This window comes from Betta splendens, chromosome 12 (assembly GCF_900634795.4).
Source record: "Betta splendens chromosome 12, fBetSpl5.4, whole genome shotgun sequence".
In the NCBI taxonomy this organism is placed as follows: Eukaryota; Metazoa; Chordata; class Actinopteri; order Anabantiformes; family Osphronemidae; genus Betta; species Betta splendens.
In genome coordinates, this window is record NC_040892.2 from 8830484 (window position 1) to 8849223 (window position 18740).

Genomic DNA, 18740 nt, shown 5'->3' on the forward strand with positions numbered 1-18740 from the left:
AGAGGGAAGCCGCGCTGGAGTGGAAATTAAAGTGTGGGGATGCGCTGCAAAGGCTGATGCCACAATAAATCACTGTCACGATGAAATCGCACAATTAGGACGAGTTGTGTGCTTTTTTATCCACACCAATAAAGAGATTTAAACATGAAGGGTTTAAGCCATTGAAAGGATTAAATCATTATTGTCCGCCTTTAAAAGGAAGGAATCCGCCGTGCTTACCAAAGAAAACATTACGATAAGTGAAGTGTGGGAGACGGTGGAACCAGAGTTCACATAACGACACCTTATTGACATCTGAAAAAGCCGGACCAACCAGTTGCTTTTGGCATTAAACAGATCAAACATTCACACAAAATAATAACTCGCGTTTGCATACGCACACACACGCACACACAAAAACACAACTGCTCCGCCAAAGCAATCAAAGCGGTTAAAATTGAGCAAACATGCTCCTACGTGCACACGGAGACACATGACCTCTGGGGAGGATTCGTGTTTTAAAGGGTTAAGGACACAGCTGACATGCAGGCATTTTCTAGAATCTCAGAGCGCTTTCTTCCTTAATCATTTCTTTCACACTCTGCTGTATGTGTGGGCAGGGGCCATGCAAATGATGCTGCGTGCGTTCAGAAAGACGGAGCATGAGGAATGAAGATTACAGGTTTTGGCTTTGAGTAGATATTGTTCAAGGGAGCGACCGTGCCCGAGCGCACAATTCTGCTTTCTACATACTATTATTTTTAATCGTTTACAAACGGATTTAACCTCTTGAATATTCAGGAGAAGTAATACGACGTCTGAATACTTACTTTCTACATATTGTCAGGTGAATAAACCCTTCACTACAATGTTTCTGACAAAGGTCTGCAGTACAAGACTTACACGTGGCTTCAAATACCACCTTCAACATACCAACATTGTCCCAACGCTAAGAAGCTGATGTTTACCTATAAATAAAAATAAAAAAAGTACAGTATATTTCTGTACATAAATAAACACATTTGTGGGGTTTAATTGGATTAGCTTCTGTGTTGTTGCACAGCAGAGATTAAATTTTCTGTTTAATTTGTTTATTCAAACACTGTATCGCCATATGTCAAATATCATCAGAAGAGATCAAGGTTTAAGACCCGACAAATCCCACGGCAGCAGCAACAGAGGAGCGCCAGAACTCATCAAATCTCCAGCAGAATAAATGTGGGCGGTCATCTGCCTCCACCACGAAAGAGGCGAGAGAAAAAAAGAGGCAGCAACAACAATAGGTTGAAACACAGGCGGATTAGAAGGCCCAGCAACTGAACAGTGGAAACACAGAAAAATACTGCATGTCGCCAGAGCACGTTGCTATATGTTTGCCTTTAAGTGTGATACACATTGCATGATAGTGTCTATCCTCCAGGGACTTGTCTACAGATTAACTCATCATTTACTATAATTGAGAAAAAAACCTGAGCGCGGCAGGATTCATTTAATTCTATTAAAGCTGATGAATCATTTTCCTTCATCGTGTTTCATCCTCTGCGTTTATTAGATCAATCGCTGCATTTCGCCACACTGCTGCGTCTTCATTCCTCCCGAGGCCTTCGCCACGCTGCCCTCTGACCCCTGGCATCAGTCATAGCGCTAGCCGAGTGTGACTGAGCCTCTGGTGGGTGGTAGCTGCCCTGAAGATGGGCTGACATCCTTCATGTCCTGCCTCCCGCATTAGCATTCCTCAGCATTCCTGGACTGGACTTGACATGGTGTCATGCTTCTGAGCACAAGTTCAACCATGTCCAAGGTGCTTATTTTCACCCACAAGATCATTTTCCTTCATTACAAAAATACACAGAGGTTGCATTCCTAAATAAGAGGTGGAATATCACACCACCCAGTGCCACAAGAGCAAAGACAAATGCTTCACAGTATGTATTAACAGAAGTAAAATATATTTTAAGTATATGTTAAGGATTTAAAGGCTGTGTTTGGTTTTTGAAAGTGATACAGAGGGCTTGTTGTTGAAATATGACTCATGTCTGTGGATATGGAAAAATGACAATAGAGCAAAGTTCTCACTCTGCAGTGACGTTTACAACCGGTCATAGGGCAGAGATGATGGGAAGCGTGAGCAAAGCAGAGGCGCAAAAGTGCCGCAGGTAAACAGATCGGCGCTCCGGGGGGGAGCGGGCCGAGCCGACAGGGAAACGCACACGGCCCGCGACGGGGAGCGCGAGGCGGCCGCATGAGTGCCGGCATTCAGGAGAGCGGACGCCGCACAAGGCTCCACTGTGAGGAGACGGGCCGAGGGAGCGCGGCAGCTGTCTGCCGAGGCAGGACGCGATGCGGCCGCCCCCAGCTGTCAGAGACGGGAGAAATGGCCGATTCACGTACAGGACATTGGGCCAGTGTTCAGGGGCTGATGGGACATCAAAACATGCAGCACGTATAGAAGATGTGTGTTCCTGATGACATACATTAAGGAAACGACACAGAAGCACATTTATGAGCAAATGGATGTATACTATATAAAATACATCCAGATATAGAAACTGAATCATAATCTATATGTTGAGCTGAAAGCAATAAATAAAGCAATAAAAAAAAGGATGAAAATGTAATATTTCTTCTGATGATTAAATCTATCATGTGCCTGAAACAAATCCCTGCTGGAAGATTACTCACACAGAAACAATAAAAGCCAACGGTGCAATCGCCCCACTGCAAAACGAACACCTTAGCAGAGCTTACCCATAACAAATGGACATATTCAGTTGTGACTGCGTTAATCATGAGAAATACGGAGCTCGTTACAACCAGCTCGCAGCAAACCGGGGGTAAATCAGACACCATAGATAAAAAGCCGCATCAGCAGGTTCTCCCAATGAAACAAAGGACATGCCAGGAAGCGTGCAATTAAGAAAAATGTATCACGGGAGATGCAGAATAGACTGGGGTGGATGTCAGAGCCCCAAGTTTGCTCTATTCTCAATAATTCAAACATTTCATCACACATTCTTTTAAATTTTTGATTGTGAAACCCACCAGGTATAAACATACCCACCGGTCCTTTGGTTTTGGGTCTTAGTCTTTTGTCATACTGTATTTGGCCTATTTCTTTGTAATAAACCACCTCAGGTAGTGGATATAGGATATATGTCCAGTAACAATGACTGAAGCTTACATCAGAACCTCTGACTTAATCAAATATTGACCGCTGACACTTCTAGACAAATCAAATCCTTGTGTGTGTGTTTTTCCCCTCGCACCACAAGAAACTCCTCCAACTTAATTTCTCTCCAGACACTTGTTAGTCTTGACATGAGGCATTGTGGTGCCGTGAGTGGTGATGGAGAGCAGAGAGCACGCTCAGCTTGTCCAGACTGAGCCGGAGGTGGAGGGCACAAAGCCAGCTGGAGATGTCGACCAACGAGGCCCGATGTGCACATGGAGTGGTTCAAAAGCGTGAGCTACACGTCTAGTATGTGAAGCGTCTTCATTTACATCAGTAAACCCTGCTGTACACAGTAGGCGCCTATTAAGGACGCGCAGGAAAGCGTGGTATAGAACGTTGGGAGAACGCAGACGGAAGAAATCAGCTGGCAGCAGGAGAATAACAAATGACTGTGGTTTGGGAGGAAAGAATGGAAACGTCCTCGACATCTGAAATACTACTGTAGGCAAGCTGGAAGGAAGCAGTGATGTGTGGAGTAAAACATCTGGGCCGAGTACAACGGTTCAGAGAGAGAGAGAGGGAGGCGTGAGGGTGGGGAACTGCAGAGTGCATCAGGTGGGCGACGGCCAGAAAGTTTATTATGATTGTGTGCCTAAGTGCAGAGGTCACTCATCTTCCATTCACCTTCTCTAAACATCTGGGATCACTGCTTTCTTCTTTTATCAATCTGTGTTGGAGTCTATATAAAGTAATGACAGACATATGTTTGTATCTGTTCTTCAGTAGTTACATGATAGTCATGAAATGTATAAGATTCACCCAATTTATTTCATATCTTTGACTTTCAAAGCTTATCTTTGTCTTTAATCCTGCAGCCCCTCACTGCTTTCAGGGAGAGCTCCTATGGTCAAACTAGTAAACAAAAAGATTGTGTTCAAATGCCTTGTGGAGTGATGCGATTATAAACTGAACCCTATACCTTGTGTGTGTGTCTATGTGTGCGCGTTGTCAAGACAGTAAGAAGAGCTGTGGAGCAATCACTGCTGCAAGTCAGCTGGAGAAGAATTGCTCGAGGCAAAAGCAGAATTATTTTTTTGTGGGGTTTCAAACCCACAAAACTGACAAGCTTCCAAAGCCTTTGACATTCAACAGCCAGCTCATGCAGCGTTTGCAGAGAATTAAAGTCAACCAGACCGCTGGTAGTTGGGTTCTCTGAGTGCGCGTTTGCCTCCACATCCTCCTCGGTGCACATTGATGTGGTAAATAATGGACAACTGGAACAGTCAGCGCCGCCTTCCAACATCAGGAGGTCTCTGGAAGCCTAAATGACAGAGCGGTGCACAGTGGAGGGCTCCGGCTCAGATGTGCTTCTGCTGACGCTTTGTGGTGGTGATAAAATGCTTCCAGCCGGACCGGCGGCGTCCCCGAAGATACAGAAAAGACTTGACAACAACAATGATGCAATCAGGTTTTCTCTCTGACAAGCTATCTACAGTACCAACTGTGAACCACTGGCCTGAGCTCAGGTTGAGAAAAGGAAGCATTTCCGTGATATCAGTATCCTGCCCAAGACAAGCTGCAGAAAGCTACTGTAAGAAGGACTTGGTGCTTCATTCTGGCCTGTTGGATGATGCTGAGTGTTGAGAGGCCTAACAACACTTCCACTGGTTGCTCATCTGGAAACCTTGTATGCTGGAGAGTGCTGTGTTACTAAGACAACAGTGATCTCCCTCTCTCTTCATACAACATGGCAAGATGGGCAAGAATGATAAAACAACTGCACTTAGAAGTAGAAAATACTATAAACAGTGTATTAGTATTACTACGCACTGAAGCATTGCATCACAGCGCTGACATGCATACCTGCCTGTTGGCTGACACTGAGTGAAGTGCTTGCCAAGCCAAGCATTTAACAGATGTTTTCCACATGCAAGACAAAGCAGGCTTTCTTAAATTTATCAGAAAAGCTTGGGAAATGTGCCCCTTCCAGACTCGGCCTCAGCAAAAGGACGATGGGGCGACTGGTGGAGAAAAGTGACGGCAAATAAACAACCGAGCCGCCGCCTGGTAGAACGTGAAGGAGAAAGGGTCCTTGCATTGACACTGTGTGTGTGTGTGTGTGTGTGTGTGTGTGTGTGTGTGTGTGTGTGTGTGTGTGTGTGTGTGTGTGTGTGGGCAGAAGGTATGTGGTTACACCTCTATGCACTAAATTTGGATCCTTATCTTCCATCGGCACACGAGAGTGTTCCCAGGGAGCAGACATCTCTTTGAAATCCCCGCATGTTTGTTTATGTCAAGCATTCGCGTGTTTCAGGGATTACATCTTTGATTTTCCTTTCCAGAATTCCCCTCCTTGCTCACCCTCAAAGGAATTCAGCCACGACTCACCCCTGCCTTTAGCACGCACGCACGCACGCACGCACGCACGCACGCACGCACGCACGCACGCACGCACGCACGCACGCACGCTCACTTGTTCGAATGAGGGGTTATTTGGAAATGCAAATAACTCCAGGCAACGTGATAAAACAGTGCAGAGGTAAACTGCTTACACTGAATTCAATCTGAACATAGAGACAACACATCTGTGTTTATTTTATCAGATGAGCAGCCCCGCTCCCTTGCGAGGACACTGAATGCCTAATATTTGTTTCTCCAGGTCTTTCCGTCGTCCTTTGGGCCTAATGGTCGGGCTAATTAGGTCTTCAGAGAATACGGTTGTCAGACCAGTCAGATCTGTCATTAGAGAGCAACCCACAGAGACCATTAGAGCCTTACTGGATGCTCACCGAACAATCCCTGCAAGGGACATTCAATTTAGACTAAATGAATGCCTGCAGCTATTCACAAATATTCAACCCATCACTGCTTGTGTCATATTTGTTAGTAAGCAACAACAATTTTTATATCCATCTGTTTTGCATTTGAAAATGAAGACATACTTATTTTTTAATCAACACAGTGAGCGTGTTTAAACTATAGAATTTCGAAGTGATCTGCAGTCACATGGGGAGAACACAATAAAAAGCATGGGAGTATCAAATTAATGCACGCAATTATCGGGAAGTGGCATCACTTGTGCGATAGCTCACGTGTGAGTCTGTGTGGGCTGGTGAATTCTAAAGTGCATCGACTAAAAAGGTTTTATAAATGCAGCTATTTGCCAACACTCGAAATGTCAACAGTTGATCCATTTAAGTGCTTCTTCTTGTCATGAATCATCCACCTCAACTGTCCTATGACTTCCTGAATTCAAAGGATGCCAGTGAGCAAGCGAGGCCGTCGTGTCCCCCTCAAAATCTATTTGTCAAAAAAACGTATAGTAATAGTGCTGCCTGACCAAGACAAAGCAGTGGATAACAAACACCTTCAACACAATGTTCACATAGTGCAGGCAAAAAGCTCATCAGGGATGAGGTTTAGACCAGGAATCTGCCGAATAGAAGCAATGAAATGTGCAAACGCACAGTCACAAACAAACATGTTCCAGAGCTTCAGTTGGGACACATTTATCAAGCTGAGTAATCGCTAGTGTCTGATTTAATAGCAGGATAGGTACAAATACCCATCCTTGCATTCACGGTTATAAGGGAGTGTATCAAATTCCCCCTTTTGTCATGAGGCAAGAATGTCGCTGACTTGTCAAGTCACGACACGACTCTCAACTGTGAAATCTCTGCCGCAGAAGCACGATATGACAGACGAGGGCCGGGTTATGTCACCGTCATGCTGGATCCAGAGCTAACAGATACGATGTGATCAGACTGATTTCATATTCTGCAGACCCTATGTGACCGCGCAGCTGTCCGGCTAATGACTCACTCCCAGTCATGCACCATGAGGTCAGAGGGCTAAAGTTTGGGAGGTCTGAAGTCTCTGCTACATCGGAAAATAATTTATGTATTTGCATTCTTTGTGCACCGTCTGACATCCCATGGATAATAAACCCCGTCTGGAGTGATGAATGCTCCGTGTGCATGTATCAAATGGCTGCACATTTAGAAAACAAACTTTCCTGATGACTTCCCGTGCTGCCAGAACAGAGGGTGCGCATCCTCATCCATTTCTTTTATTTTCTCCTCCGCAGCACACAGACTAAACCATTGCTTTTGTTTACCGCCTCAGCACTGTGATTTCCGAACTTCAGTCTTAACAAAGCATCGCATAGATTTAATCCATTTTGAAGCACCTTTTCAAGATGTTTGATTTGACACCGGCATGCGCCGGGATCACACGAGCAGCCTCTCCTGTTGAGCACCCCCCTCCCCTCCCTGTTCCTCTCGTCTCTCATCTGGGAGGATAAATATTTGTTCGGAGATTGAACGTTTGTGACACCGCGGCTTGATGGAGCAAACTTCAAAGCGGACTTGGAATTGGCCTCGGCTGAGCGAGGTATGTGGGTACCGCCCCCCCCCATCGCAGACTGATCAAGTTCCCACATGAAGTCTTGTCACTCAAACAGCAGGATAGGTAATGAGGCTTCCTTAGTGCAATATAAGGATGATGGTGTCTATTAATGGGCAATAGATAAAGAATAGAAGGAAACTATTATGCAACCCCTGCAGACTTAAAAGCCCAAAGATGTGCATTGGATTTAGAGCAATGATTTGACATTAACATTAAAATACTATATAGAGAAATATTCCTGGCTGCAGAATGAATGTTTAAGAAAGCTTTTAAGTTTCCTTAAAAGCAGAATTTTCTCTTAAATAAAGCAACTGGTTGTATGTTATGTTCTAGGGAGAAAAAAAAAATCGAAGCATGTGCTTTATACTGCTCCATTAATATCTACTGTACTTTGAGGACATTTTCTATTTTTAGAATGACGCTCATATAAATTAGCACATGTATATACATCATTTGTCTTCCACTGGGGCAATCAAAAAGAATATATATATATTTATTTGGTCTCCTGACATTAAATATGAGCTGCAGAGCTTCCAGCATCTTTCCCTCTGTTTCCCCTCCTTTCTGTAATTCTGCAGAATTAGATGTAGAGGCTTCTGTAATGGCCCCCTGGAGGCATGAAATTATGAGAGTCAGAGAGAGCAATGTAATTACCATCAAGACTTTGGGCTTCAACCAAAATCACATTACCCACTTCAAAGCCTGGCAGAGAAACGTGAATACAGGATCACGATAGCTCCTCCGCTGTAACCGAGCGCTCTGACCACCCATCTCTGCTGGAGCTGTTTAGGGGAAAGCCTTGCCCGCAGAGTTACTTCATCCTTTGTTTCAATACGAATGTGGTCCTAAAATGCATGTTTTAATATTTTAGATGACCTTAGATGATCCTACCACAGGGCAGTCCTCGATAGGAGCTACAGCCGTGTAGAATTTAGGCTGGTAGAATACTGAAAACTGCTGCATGTTTGTCTATGTCTATTCTATCTTCATGTATAGAACTGGAAGAACATTGTAAATTCTGCAAGCTTTACTTTAGATCACATGCCATTTCTTATTGACAGTGTTCTCTTTAAGGCACATCTGGCACACTGTGGTGACTAAAGGCCAATACCGTGCCTCTTTTTTGCATTTACTCAAACAAAGCAGGTTCGATTTGTACTGGATTTGGTGCGCGCTCCCCACAGTACCTTGGAAATGAAAGACCGCTTTATGAAAACTAATAGCATACTCAATTATCCCGTGACTGTTTAAGGGTTTATGACTTATGTTTTATTAGTTTTTCTTAAGCTCTTTCGGTGCCTCATTTGTACAGTGCAGAGACAGCATTGATCCGATGACGCAACCGCTGCACTCTTGCCAATCAATAGTTTTCAGAAAGGTATTAACTACATGCAGGGTATACAGGGATGATCTCATTGGGCCTGCAGCTACTGTATAACCGACTCAGTCGCAGCACAAACAGGAAAGAAAAATCCATAAACAATACAAAACATGCATGTGAATGATTATGTGAAGCCTGCTCAGTCCTAACCCCAAAGGTAGCCATTAAAAATGAAATAGTGCCGTGCTACTCTTACTAAACCCGCTTTCACAGGCTACAGGATTGGTGTTGTAAATAAAAAAGGTGGAGGGAGCTGAGAGACACCATGCTGTGGTTATTAGTTTGTTTCCTAGACCGCCCGTGAACGAGAAAGACTTTCTTCTCCCTCGCTATTAACTGCAGCTCTCTGTGTGTAGTCGAAAGCTCATTGTACTAAGTAGGTTTTTAAATTTTAATACACAAAAACGCAGGACTGTGAAACCGGGGAATGGAAAGAGTCCAATTAAAGGTAGCGAAACACATCGTGAAGGCATATGTATATGTGGTCATAAACAGGAGCAGCGCCCTATATCAAATGGTTCAGATGTGAGCAAGAGTTTGCATCGGTCTCATTTCCTACTGACACTGTGAGGAACATTACACAAATCAGAAGCAGCTTCAACATGGAGTGAAGACATTACTGGAGGAGCTCTACAGACCCTTTACAGTAACATTCATTCAACCTTATAGTATTTTTGAACAATGTTAGTGAGCCAGTCATTCTTTCCTTGTTATCTGCGCACACATGAAATATAATTTAACATCTCAAACCCGTTTCACGGCCCCCCAATATCAGGGCTGCACTCAGATTTATTCCACCTTTAATTTAAATTACTTTTGGGCATGAGTGAGCCTAATTTGATTTGTGGAGCGATCCCCTTAAGAAAAACTTAAAATTTTAATGAGCGAAGGCCCTGAGCCGATTGAGCCGCTCGCTAAATAACAGGGTTTTATTTATGAAATGTACTGTACATAAACTACTATTCCACACAAAATAATTACTTTGGCTTTCAGCGTTTAAACACTTTGAAAGCCCTTAATAGATCTAAACCACAGCTGACCATAGGGAGTTTAAGCTCTGTTTTTATAAAGCAGCACACTTAAATAATTCACAGCTGATGGAGTTGTGCAACATTTTATAAGACGTCGGGTCGTTTTCATTTTAGAAAAAGTGAATCCTCCGTCAACAGCAGGTAAGTGCTTTTGACTGAGTCTTCCCTCACGCCGCTGCAGTTGTTTCACTAACGTCCACTTTGAACTGAGTGAGAACATTGGAGAAAGATGGGGGAGAAGTGCCTGGACTCGGCTCTTGTGCGCGCGGTGAGATCATTTATTTGTCTTGTGTCGCACCGCGTTCACAGAAACACGAAGGTAGGAAATGACAGGACCTCAGCTCGTTTCCATGGTGCTTTGAGGAAGATTAGGAACAGAGAGACAGACTTCCTGACTGATCCTCTGAAAACACTTGCGGAGGCTTTACGGGCAAGTCCCTCAACGGAACGGCATTTCCAGGAGAAATGTGAAACGTGTCAGTCAAGAGTAGAACACCAGCTACAACAGAAACATACACAGGTTTCTATTCACAGCCTCTTGATTATATCCAGCATATTTGTGGCCTAAAAACAAAGCTCCGCTTGGCATATACTGGTTCTAATGAGATGGTCGTGATGCTTCTAATTCATATTGAGGGAGAACTGGCTCTGATTTCACCACATCAATAAACAGCTGCTAGCGGTGACCTGCGCTACTTGGGAGGTCAGGAACGGATCCTACAGCGTGTTATCTTTCCCACCCAGTGAAGAGCAACATATTTACATACGTGTGAAGCCTTTGGCTTACGTGTACCTCCCACAGCTAATACAGTGGAGGAGTGACTTCTTTTGGGTAAACTGACATTCATAAAAACATTTTATAGTTGCTTTTCTTTTATCTGCTCTTTCTTGGTATGCTCTGCTGGTTTGTCAGGTGTTATGATGGATTATTTTCCATTTCTTCCTCTGGGCGCTCGGTGAGTGACAGTAAGCGGAGCATAACATTTTTGCGTGCAGTGACATGAAAACAGTTCGGGTACAATAAGGAATAACAACAGGGAGCAGAAATAGAAAAACTAATCACAGCGCTGTGTTTATTGTGAGGGACCACCTCGCCCCACGGCTGCTGGTTGCCTTATTGTACAGGAGCAGCAACTCGTGGTCCGTGTCCAAACTAACGCAGATGACTCACTATGATTTTTCAGGTGCGTATTTGAAGCTGTGTGGCCCTGCAATGGACTGGTCAGGGTCTACCCCGCCTCTCGCCCTCAGCTCCAACCCCCCCGACCCCAAACAGGGAAGAGTGGTAGAGGATGGATGGATGGATGGATGGATGGATGGATGGATGGATGGATGGACGGATATTTAAAGCTCAGCATCAAGACCAATACGTCAAAACAATCTCACATCAGTGATGTACCTGACTGGGAAATGAATCTGTTGCCACGCACGCGCGCACACGCGCACACGCGCACACACGCACACACACACACACACACACAGAAATCTAATGGACATGTCTCTCCAAGTCTCCAAAGCGCTAAACTATGATTTTATTGAGGGCCGTAAACGCTTCCTGCTAACCGAGGCAGAAAGTAATTCCAGAGACCCTCCGATGACAAATGGGAGATGGTCTGACAGGAGGAACATGAAGATATGACAGAACACTGCCTTTTGAATGCTGTTGCTATTGGGACATGAGGGAATGGGCCGTCATAAGTCAGTGTCGCCTTTCGTTGCTAGTGGGCACGTGAATGATCAGAACAGACGCCCAGAGTAGATTATGCATTTATGTCGCCGCGCTGTAAGTCATCCGAGTCGCTACTGATGTAATTGAATTTGTGCTCAGCCTTATTTACACTACCATCAAGTTTATTTCTTAACACCCGCACCCTTGGCGGTAATTTATTCCCTCATTAGAAGCAGCATCCACCTTCCAGCTAATTCCCTCTGAGTAATAGGGCAGGAGAGCGGATAGATGGCGCTTCTTGTTTATATGTTGCATTTTGAGTCGTAAAATGTTGCTTGGTATTTGCAATTCAAACGCAATAATGCTTCCCCTGTTTTATTTGTTAATCAATATTTACTTTCAGCAGGTTTTTTGCTGACTGGTCAGGCTGGACCTCCGCATCAAATGATGATAAATATCATGACAGAGTCACATCCGCGCGTGTGTATATAGATTTGTGCCACATTTTAGCATAAGCATATTTACCGTTGTGTCCTCAAACTGATGACATTTAAATTAGAATAGGATTTTTCCTCTGAAAATGAAAAGTAAAACCTCACTGGCTGCCGCCCAAAGCAAATGTTTGCTCTCATGGCAACAGCTGCTTCAACATCTCTCGGCTCTTCTTGGTGGTCAGATGACGTTTTCATCACCTCAACACGGACTCAGCCATGTTTTCATCAGGGACATGACACATCTGCAGTAATGGCAGAGAAGCCACTGTGCTGCATTAATTGTAGAGGACTTTATTTTATATTCAATTTAGGCTAATTCTGCAGAGGGGGCGGACAGTATGAGAAATCTAAATAGGCAGGAAGAGACTAAAGGAAGAGGTGGAGGAGAGGTGTCAAACGCCACAGGCCTGAGACATTCCTAGGGGCCAAACTGCGAGAGTGTGTGTTGACATGTTTATACACATGTTCTCACCGGCGCCTTTAACTGCGTGTGAGGGAACTACGCCGTTGTGGCATCCTGGCCTGCGTTTGTGTACTTGTTTACCAGGGGAAGCTAGTGAGAAAGCAAGTGAATGGGGAGGGCTGTGTTTGTGCGTTTGCTGTAGGTGTTGAACCACCCAGAGGTAATGGCGACACATCTATGCAAAACTGCAGAGGCGTCTCTCGGGATTGGTGGATGGGACGAAGACTGGAAAAACTTTGGGGTTTCTTTAGTTTGGATTCACCCTGGTGGTGTTTGCACGTGTCTGTTAAGGAATCCAGGACCTGTGTGTGACATTTAGCCCTGCTGTGTTGTGATTCCTGTAATGACTATGAGGGGATTTGATTTAACAAGAAACATGCCTGGTACAGAAAGGACATTACTGTAATATCAGCTCTCACTAAAACTGTGAAACCAGCTCCAAATCACACCTTTCAGTCACATAACTGATTGATATATGAACAATTAACAGTGCCAAGGGGTACCTCACAGGCAGCCACAGCGCCATGGGCCCCGCTAATGAATGTAATTTAAGTGTTATAGAGGATTGGGTTTCATATTTGTGATGGATGGCGGTGTTTGGAGTTCTATTTTGTGTTGTGGTGGCGGCGTATTAATCATTATTTAAAGGTGGCAAAAATGCTTTCCCCATACGCCGAGGTGATTTAGACTCCTGGCCGGACAGTGAACGCAACACTGAGGGAACTACTGCTGCTGGTTTCCATAATGAAGCACTTACTCAACCTGCTGCCAGGAGACCACAAGGTCACGATACGTTGTTACAGTCTCTGCTAAGGAGTTTAGAGGCACGTTGGAGGGCAGGAAGAAAGACACTTATGCCAACATGCACATGCAATAACATGGATCAACGGCAGTCTAAATATACTGCAGAGTGGGCACATTATTTGTATGAATATTCTATATTTAGAGAAACATACTGTTGTATGCCATCAAGAAAAAACAAAGGTTTCAAATTAACCTTGACTTACTTTACTTTTACATAGTTACTTTATGAATTTGAACATGACTCGCACCCAGCCAACAGATACATTATTGAATCCCAGCATCACTTAGGCTTAGTGAGAAGATGTTTTAGGGCAAATGTAATTATTGCAACATGAAAGCCACCATTAATCTACTGTATCTTCTTTCTAAAGAACGTGGTCAGCGCGGCTTGAAAAGCTTAAACACTGTTGAACCTCTTCAGAATACATGATACTTAAGAAAGCAAAAGGCACAAGTTGAGTAAGTAAGTAACGATACAACAACAACCTCTTTGGCTTGTGTCCATAAAGCATCTCTAAAAGCGTGCTAATGACCAGGCCCGATGCTGCACAGCCTCTGGATCGCTGTAGTATCTAAATCACAAACCACTACAAGTTGGAAGCAGCGTTTTGTTTATGTAGGTGGGGCGTGCAGCAAACTGTGACAGAAGTCTGAATTTATTGATATTCCATGTTCTGACCTTTGAGACTACCCTGCAGCCCATTCGCTGTTTTCCACCACATGAACTTTGAGGGCTTTTTTTTTTTTCCAAGAACACATGTTTCCACGGGCTCCCTGACAAACTTCCCACGACTCTAGTGTTGAGAGGGGCCAATTAACTGCAGGCATTTCGTGTGGGTCGAAAAATATAAAGATAAAACAAAAAAAGGTTGAAAATCCTCTTTGGGTGTCACATTTACAAAGTTTAGCCACCACAAAAACAAACAAGCAGCGATTTTATCAAACTTCCATCAGTTTAATCAAATTTCTTTAAAAGGGGAGATATTAGTTAATGGAAAATGAAGTTGAACTTCGAATATACTAGGAAAGCGTCCCATCAAACTTCAGGCCCAGTGACCTGCCTCTCCCGCCCACACAGTGCATCGCTGTCTTCCTCCCAAAATGAATTACATTTCCCAATAAACAGAGCCTGAGCACAAAAGGCGGCAACATCCTGTTTATGCACAGCAACAGGGGCAAGAGGTGAGACTGCTGCACGTTCAACCACTTCTCGTTGACCCAGCAGTTCAGCAGGGCTCGACCCCATTTAACGCTGACATTGTAACACTGGAGAGGCCTCCTTCGAGAAGCGAATGAATACTGATGGTTGATTGAATATATACATTAGGTAGTTAAACAAAACACCCGGGGGATGGAAAAAAAAAAATAAATCAGCTTTTTTACATTAATGTTCATACAACTTCCACTCTCTACTGATGCAAAAACTTGGAGGAAATCAGCTGCATGAAGTGGATCAACACCTTTATCTTGTCGCACGGTAGACAGAACCGTCACACAACATATTTGCATCGCACAGGGTTGGGTTTAACAAGGGAGATTCTTAGAAAGGGATTTTTCCCACGATGCTGCTTCCTGGTACTTCCTGTAAGCCAACAATGGCTTTTGCCATAAGCAACATACCTGTTAGTTGTAACACTGGCCTAGATTTTTTTTTGTAGTCCCACTACAGTACCAATACGTTTCTAACTATATCGAAGCCACCAGGCCCATTTCTAAACAATATTTATTTATTGTGATTATATCATAACTGGCTGATTCTGATTGTGAACTTGCCCACCTACAGGTCAAACATATTTTTCCAATTCCACTGCAATATACTCCTCTGCAGTCTTATCATAACCAGCTCAACCTCTGACCCCGGATTTTACAAGCTCCCCCCGACACCGAAGGCCGTGGCCAGTGATGTGGAAATTGCTGTCATCCATCAATATTTCATGAGAGTTGCTGAGAATTCCAACCTTTAAATAAGCTCGGGGTGTGATTCATTTAACGATGCCGCTTCAGCTACTGGCAGACTGGAGTGAGTCGCAGTGGGAGAGCCGACTGGTGACATCATGAGCTGACTCATCATTTCGACTGCACAGCATTTGCTTCACCCTTTGTATAAATTCATCAGCCTCATTTGGGCCAGTTGACAGAGGACTGGTACTAATTCAGCAGCAAATAAAAGCCATATTGCAATAAATTACCGCAGTGCAGCATCCGCCCTTATTGCCAGTACCCTGATAATGAAGTCATGGGTTAGATCAGCTTTTACGTGGGTGAGTGTAGAACATGAAACCTTGCGTCGTCTCTTAAAGTGCCTGTGGTTTAAGTTACACATCTTCCATAGAAATGTATACTGTAGCTTGCGTCTGGCATATATGCTAAATATACTCCAAGTACAAACAAACACTTAGCCACAATACTTCACATAAAAGCTGTTTGATGTAACTGCCCACCTTCCGGACATAGTATGAAGAACACCTGGACAGTCCAATGCAGCTTTTTATAATTCCTATAGTTTTTTTGAAACTGTTATTGTGTGTATGACACGGAGCAGGTGTCCCTAATAAAGTGGCCTGTCAAGCTTGATTCGAGCGGTTTTACAGCACTCTTTTTAAAATCTCTTCCCATGTGTGAACCCGCGCACAAGCTGGTTTATTAGCAAACCACAGGGACATGATGATGGATAAAAAACAAGGCGTGCCGCAGCCAATCGCACATGGAACAACTTTCAGGAAAATGATGAGGTCATTCCCTTATGCGAGACATCTGGTCAAATGACAGCGGTGCAGAGTCGTCAGGAGCGAACACAAGGTGGAATTAAACAGATAAACCTGCTGTTACTGCCTGTGGGAGCTAATACAGTGCTGGTGGCCAGTAATAAGCTTGAAATACGGCCCTGATGCACTGTAGATTTAGTCCCTCACATTTTTTTACAACTTCTGTGATAATTGTAAATGCATAATTCTATTGGTTTAAACCTCTTCTAATCCTCCATACCTGTAGCATAACGCACAGGCTCGGCCTTCCTTCACAGAAGCAATTATAATACAAACGAATATGATTTTTAGAAACGCATTCAGATTTCTCTTCCTTCTCTGGCTGTCCTTGGAGCTACAGTTCAGACATGTGTGGGTGGTTATTGTTGGAGCTAATTTGAATACGTGGCTGCTGTGCTTTTGGATTCAAGCAATTTCTCCAAACAATAACAGGGACATTTGTTTGCATCCGAGCCAGAATGACTTTGAGCAACGCTGACAGGAGACGGTTTTTATTCCATTGCGCGGTGGATAATGAACATTTGCGACGACAACAACAACAACAAAACCTAGTTTAATGAACGCTTATTAAATATGTGCTCTACCTTCTTTTGTGTGTCACTCAAGAGTTGGAGAAACACTGGACATTATGGGTGTAACAGCATGTTCCTCTGAACCATCCTGATTTACTGCACGTCCGTTGTTTATTCATACTCCACTGAACAATGCACTGACCTAGTTTTTCAGATTGTTTTATTGTAAAGCTCTTCTTTTGTTTTCATACATTTTGCCAAGGAAGCAGGTAAAGGGGAAACCTGTATTTTTAATCACCACAGGATATATGCTGAATCGAAATATAAATGCTGCTAAGCCTTATACTAGTCTATTGAATTCATTCATTCAGTCCAGGTAAATACCTGCTTGTAGTAGAGAGACGGAGGCTGAACTGTATGGTTTGTTCGTACCGGCTCCATAGGTTGGTCTGAACGCATAAAGTCCAAAGGAACCATTTGCCTTCAGGCCTAATTATTAGGCTATGAAAGGGCTAAATGAGTGTTGCATTCAAGAACCTAGGTGGCATGCAAACCCACTGACCTTTAACCCTTAGCAGCGAGTGTGTGCATTACATACCTGAAACACCTGGAAAGATGACTGACGGTAACATGAGCCTTGGAGGTTAGCGTGAGCACCCCGGCCAATCCTGAAAAGACAACACTTCATATTAATGCTGAATGGAATACATGAATCCTTACACATTTAAGATAAAGACCTCTTTGTCAAACACACACACACACACACACACACACACACTCTCTGAAGGTCATCCAAGGACTGGCCTTGATTTACAGTGGCTGAAGTGGAAACAAACACCCTGCTGTGGAGCAAAGCTATAAACTTACTGTAAGCTCATATGTCAATACACTGCCAGGCATCAGCATGAAATTAATTCATCTCTAAATCAGTTACTTGTGCTTTCGATGCATGATTGTAGCCACCTGAGGCGATACCTCCGCCTCATTTGTCATGTTTATGCAGCCTCTCCAGAAGGTGAATGCTAGGAGAAATGCTACACTCAATATCACAGACAAGAGATTCGCTTCTACTTCAACTTCAAACAATAGTTCGATGGTTTTGAAAATGCATTTTGGTCCCATGACCCTCTGTACATGCAATCCTCACGTTAAGACACGAGTTAACCATTAAGCCTTACAACCGGTTTTTGGCATCAAAAGCTAATGTACGTTTCACCATGAAAAAAGGACAATTATGCCCATTAGGTCCGTCACATCTACACAATAGCACAGAGATAATGCATTCCTGCTGGTAATGTGTTTTAGAATAGCGGCTTTACAGCAGATTGCCCTTCAACTAAGTCAAAGTCAGGCAGACAGCCAAAATGCACTTGGCTGCCAGCAGTCAGGGCCTTTTACATATCGTTTCCCCTTCATCAGTTTCAGAAAAGATACAGTTCTACATACAAACAATAACATTTAGCTAAGGGGCAGTGGTGCCGTTGTTGGAATACTGCCCACGATGCAGGATTCTTGTAATTAAGACAAGGCTATAGCAGATGGAAGAGGATGGCGATGTGGTTGAATAACAAAAAAAAATGAAACAAAGGAGAAGAGAAAGGGCTTTTCAATGTGAGCGCGCGTGTGACAGCTCTAACCCCCGGTGCTGGAGGGGAAGGTTTGCAGGACTAAATTGGCTGTCAAGGCTGCCACAGACGACCCTTCACGCGAGCGACACGCTCATATTTCTCCTGTAATATGAAATGGGAGCGAGAAGGAGGGGAGGAAGGACAAAAGCGCCATTACCACTCCCTTTTCGTGTCATCTCTGCCATGCATCGAGGCAAAACAGAGCGGCCCTTGTTGCGACGACTCCCTTCGAAAACTCATTTTCCACATCCGCAACAGGCGCGGTGTGAGGGATCCCATTACCTGGACCGCGAGGCTGTCAAAACAAGCTCCGCATTATGCCTTTACTCTTTATTCTCGCTACACGGCGACTTTCCCGAGGCCACGGCCTGAATTACATCGTGTGCCCTTGTCCATACAGTAGGTTTGGAGGCTTTTTGTCAGTTCACCTCAACA

General features: G+C 44.0%; 1 long non-coding RNA gene across 7 annotated transcripts in view; it reads right to left on the reverse strand.

Annotated features, from left to right (window-relative positions):
* LOC114866618 (uncharacterized) overlaps positions 1-18740 on the reverse strand; it is a 66280-nt gene that overhangs the window by 38673 nt on the left and 8867 nt on the right. For all 7 annotated transcript variants that reach the window (XR_003787734.3, XR_003787732.3, XR_008696251.1 and 4 more), the window contains exon 3: positions 17276-17345. This is a non-coding gene — a long non-coding RNA (uncharacterized LOC114866618). The remainder of the gene's footprint in view (positions 1-17275; positions 17346-18740) is intronic.